Below are 5,404 nucleotides of genomic sequence, written 5' to 3'. Positions count from 1 at the left end.
TGTGGGTTCAAGCCTCACATGGGGCTCTGTGCTGACAGCTAGCTCAGAACCTGGAGGCTGCTTCAGACTCTGTATCTCCCTCTTTTTCTCTGCCCCTCCCCTGCTCGTGTTCTGTCTCTCTCTCTTTCTTACAAATAAATAAACATTAAAATATTTTAAATAAAAGAATAGCTAAGTCACAAGTAGCTAAGGCAATTTTGAAAAGGAGCAAAGATGGAGAATTTTTCTTACCAGATATTAAGATATATCACAAAGCCACAGCAATGAAAATAATTTACTGCTTGTCCAGGAATAACAGATCAATGGAATAAAATAGGGATCTAGAAACACACCTACATGTACATGGAGACTTCATATACAATAAGAGGTGATGTCTCTAACAATGAAGAAAAGATAGATTATTTACACATTGATGCCAGAAGTGATGTCTTGCTCCGTGGAGAAAAAGCCAGTTAGAATTCTACCTGATACCATATAGAAATGTTGACTGTAATAGAGTAGATATCTTAACCTGTATTTATTTATTTATTTTGAGAGAGAGGGAGCATGAACAGGGATGGGCAGAGAGAGAGAGAGAGAATCTCAAGCAGACTCCACACTTTCAGCACAAAGCCTGATATGAGGCTCAGACTCAAGAACCATGAGATCAGGACCTGAGCTGAAATCAAGAATGGTATGGCTAACCGACTGAGCCACCCAGGCCCCCCTGGATTAGACACTTTACTCTGAAATGGAAACCAATAAAGATAGGGCAAGCATAGAAGAATATCTCTGTGACCTTGAATTGGAGGAATTAGTAAGGAAACCCTCAAAACCACAAACAATCCAAGGAGAAATGTGTAGATTTCGGTATACAAAAATTGGTCTTCTTTTGAAAGAAGGACATCATAGAGAAAGTTAAGAAACGAGTTACAACCTAGAAAAATATATTTGCCACCTCTAAATCTCAAGGAATTCATATGTAGAATAGAAAGAGAACCTCTAATGTATCAACAAGGGGCAGGAAATCCAATAGAAAAATGGACAAAGAGTTAGAGTAGACAAATCACAGAAGGAAGAATATGAACGCCTAAGAAATCTATGAAAGGATGTTTAAGCTCTCTAGTAATCATATAGTGCAGTTAAAATAACAATGAGATACTCCTGTACAAAAATTAGAAGTTTAATATCAAGAATTGGTAAGAGTGTAGGGGAAGGGTTACCTCAAGGGCTATTGGTCAGCAACAGTAAAAGATGCAACTAGTAATTATGCAACTAATTATGTCCCAACAATCGCACTCTTAGGAATACACTCCACAGACACTTGCATGCAGGTCTTTATTGGAATCTGTATGAAGGCGTGCCTCTTGGTGCCGTTTGCAGTGTCAGGGAGTAAGCTGAGGGCTGGTAGTCAGGGACAGAACCCTATCGGGTGAAATGTACTCAGTCAGTGTATAACTAAGCAGCAGCCAGAATTAATGAAGCAGATGTACATTTAGCTATGTGGTTAGCTCCAAAGACATACCGTCAAGTGGAAAAGGTGTGATAAACAAAATAAAATTGATAGCGTGGAGCCAATGTAAATGTAAAACACTCTAAACAATATATAAATTATTATATATATATAATTACATATATTAATTATATATTATATTATATAAGTCTCCAGCATATTGGTGGATGTCCGTGAGGAATATGGGATCAGAAATAAAGAGGAAAAAGGGGGCCTTATGCAGATCTAGGATGACAGAGTGTGATCAATGCTATTCTTCAGTTGTTTAGGGGGAAAAATGAAACAAATTCAGAACTGTTAAAGTAGCCCCACAAGAAGGTCACTTCACTGAGGTGGCTCTGATGCGTTGGTAGCCTACCTACATAAGCAAACTGAAACCTAAACCAGAGTCAGTCCTGCAGACGCCTCAAGGTTCAGAAGAACAACCTGTCACAAACAGCCAACCAGGCTTTCCCAAACAAATCATCTCGTAAGTCATAGCCAATGAAATCATTCCCTTGTTTTGCTTCTCTGTGAAAAGCTTTCCCCTAGTTCCCCCCAGTAGGGTGCTCCTAACTACTTCCAGTTTGGCACTGCCTGATTCAAATCAATGTTTGCTCAAATAAACTCTTAAAATTTTAATAGACCTCAGTTTATTTTTGTTATGGTTGCTGGTGTTGACAGAAAGTAGGATTCATCAATTGGCATGAATAAGGAGGGGGCAGCACCAAGTTAGTCATGAGTGCAGGGCCCACCATTTGTCCAGGGGGCCACAGTTAGGGATGTATTTGAACCCTATGTATTTGAAGCCATAGCCATCTGGGATGAGCCACTTTTCAGCCACCATGTTTTTTAATTTCTCCCTGCTTCTTGGAGATGTGGATCTTCTGGCAGCCAGGGAACCTGAACTTGGCCCTGTAGAGGGCCTTAGTTCCATGCTCCCTTTTCTGCAGGCTGGCATGATGGACACGACGGCATGATGGACACGATGACTCTGCCAATGTGAACCCTGGCCACTGTACCCTGGGCCTTTCCAAAGTCACCTTGCTTACCTGTTTAGAGCCTAATTGGGGATAGCATGAGGTCAGACATGAATGTCCACTGCAAAGGGCTGTCTTCCAAGGTCCCTTAGGGCAACCCCAACAAGCAACAGGCTGCATACATTACCGAGGGGACTACTGTCTGTGGCCACGGCACATGAGGCCCCCATGGGGAAAGAGCACAGTTGGCTTAATTAGCTGCAGACTGTTTATCTTTGAATAGAGCTGTCCTCCATTTTTGTCTCTCACACCTCCACATCCAACCCAGCAGTAAATCCCTTATCTTCCAAATATGTGCAGAACTCAATCATTTCTCATCCTACCTATCAATACCACCCCAGGGCAGTGTCACCATCACCTCTTGGCCATTTTGGCAACAATCTCCTAACCAATCTCTACTTTTGTGTCTTCCTGCTTTTGTTCTGCTTGTTTTTTTTTTGGGGGGGGGGTTGTTTTTCTTTTATGTTTAGTTTTCAGAGCTTATTTATTGATCTGTTTATATAAGTAAACTACAGGGGCACCTGAGTGGCTCAGTTGGTTAAGTGTCCAACTTCGGTTCAGGTCATGAACTCACGGTTCGTGGGTTCAAACCCTGTGCCAGGCTCTGTGATGACAGCTCAGAGCCTGGAGCCTATTTCAGATTCTGTGTCTCCCTCTCTTTCTGCCCCTTTTCCACTCATGCTCTGTCTCTCTCCGTCTCAAAAATAAATTAAAAAAAAACTTAAAAAAAAAGTAAAATACATAGGTAGAGGCTATGAAATGTGAGAACCCTTACGTGAAAAAATTATGCCATTTTCTCACTAATAAACATTTTGTAGCTTGCCATAGACTTCAGGAAAAAAACTATGTCATCCCAAAGACCTTAAAAGTAGTGCAAATCTGTACTTGCATCTCTACACTGTTTTTCTTATATTTGGAGTGTTTCCTCTAGTATGCATCCTGATTATCATGCGTAGACTTTTCTGCTACCTCTGTTCATTATAACAGTTTCTGAATATTTTTGAAATCAATGTATTTTTAAAATACTATTGGATCAAAATTACAACAGACTCACCAGAAATGTAAATTAAATTTGATATTTTATATGGGGAATTGGCAGAAGAGAAAAAAATATTTTGGAGTTTGAAATGAGAATACAAATATTGAAAGAACGCTAAATATCTAAAAGAGTTAAAATATTATGACAAAATATTGGCATTTTGTTTTCTCCCAAGAAGCCAGTGGAGAACAGAGATTGTGTAGCAATTATAACTTGAAAGGATAAATACATTTGAGGCAATTAGAAGTGAGTATAGTAAAAGAAAGAAAGAAAGAAAGAAAGAAAGAAAGAAAGAAAGAAAGAAAGAAAGAAAGAAAGAAAGGAAGGAAGGAAGGAAAGAAAGGGGGAACCTGGGTGGTTCAGTTGGTTAAACATTTGACTTCAGCTCAGGTTATGGCCTCATGGTTTGTGGGTTTGAGCCCCACATCAGGCTCTGTGCTGACAGCTCAGAGCCTGGAGCTTGCTTCAAATTTTGTGTCTCCCTTTCTCTCTGCCCTTCTCCCCCATCAAAAATGATTAAAAATTGAAAAAGAAGAAGTGAGCATGGTGATGGGGCACCTGGGTGGCTCAGTTGGTGAAGACTGAACTCTTGATCTCATCTCAGGTCTTGGTCTCAATGTGGTGAATTCAAGACCTGCATTGGGTTGCATCCCCAGTGTGGAGCCTGCTCAGTACCCAGAGCTGATTGTCTTGCAGCTCTGAAGAATGAAGAGGTGGACACAAAATGAGCAGGAGGCAAAATTTATGAGAGTATGAGATTAGAAAATAGAATAAAAATAGAACTACCCTAACACCCAGCAATTGCACTACTAGGTCTTTATCCAAGGGTTACAGGTAAGTTGTTTCAAAGGGGCACATGCACACCAATGTTTATAACAGCACTATCAATGATAGTTAAAGTATGGAAAGAGTCCAAATGTCCATCGATGGATGAATGGATAAAGAAGATGTGGTATATGTATATATACAATGGGGTATTACTGTGCAATCAAAAAGAATGAAATCTTGCCATTTGCAACAACATGGATGGAACTAGAGGACATTATGCTAAGCGAAATTAGTCAGGGAAAGACAAATATCATATGACTTCACTCATTTGAGAACTTTAAGATACAAAACAGATGAACATAAGGGAAGGGAAGCAAAAATAATCTAAAAACAGGGAGGGGGACAAAACATAAGAGACTCATATATGGAGAACAAACAGAGGGTTGCTGGAGGGGTTATGGGAGAGGGGGGGGATAGACTAAATGGGTAAGTGGCATTAAGGAATCTACTCCTGAAATCATTGTTGCACTATATGCTAACTAACTTGGATGTAAATTAAAACATAAATAAATTATTTTTAAAAATAAGAATAGTGTGAAAGCTCTATTCACAGAGTGGCAGCTTTTGAATTCAACTTTTGAATGCCCCCAGTCTGCTTTCAACACAGCAAGTAGAAGGAGCTTATTAAACAGAAGTCAGATTACATCAGTTTCTGCTTAAGATCGTCTAGCTCCGGTCTCACTCAGCATGAAGGCAAAATCTTGTGGTTCACAAGCCACAACAGCCATACCCTCTGGTCCCTCTGGTCTTACCTGCTCATCTCTCCCCTGGCCACTTCCTTACACCACACTGGCCTCTTGCCAACATAGAACATACCAAGTACACCCTTCATTCATGGCCTTTTGCATGGGTTTATACTTCTTCCTGGAACGCTTTTCCCTAGAGTTCCAAATAGCTTCCTCCCTTACTTACTCTATCAGATCTGCATTCAGAAGTCTCAATGAGACCTCTGGCCACACTATTTAAAACTGCAACTCCTCAGACAAAAGAGCTGAACCAAATGGGCAAAATATCTAACTAGACAAC

At 40.2% G+C, this 5,404-nt stretch overlaps 1 non-coding gene across 1 annotated transcript; it reads right to left on the bottom strand.

The window, feature by feature from the left end:
* Positions 1–2,580: 2,580 nt before the first annotated feature.
* On the bottom strand, positions 2,581–2,715 carry LOC120225846. Its single transcript, XR_005526896.1, has one exon. It is a non-coding gene; the product is annotated as a small nucleolar RNA SNORA70 (small nucleolar RNA).
* Positions 2,716–5,404: the final 2,689 nt, after the last annotated feature.

The sequence above is a fragment of the Hyaena hyaena genome, unplaced genomic scaffold (genome assembly GCF_003009895.1).
Source record: "Hyaena hyaena isolate Hyena2069 unplaced genomic scaffold, ASM300989v1 scaffold_1537, whole genome shotgun sequence".
NCBI classification, from domain to species: Eukaryota; Metazoa; Chordata; class Mammalia; order Carnivora; family Hyaenidae; genus Hyaena; species Hyaena hyaena.
This window is presented reverse-complemented; position numbering and strand designations above follow the sequence as displayed.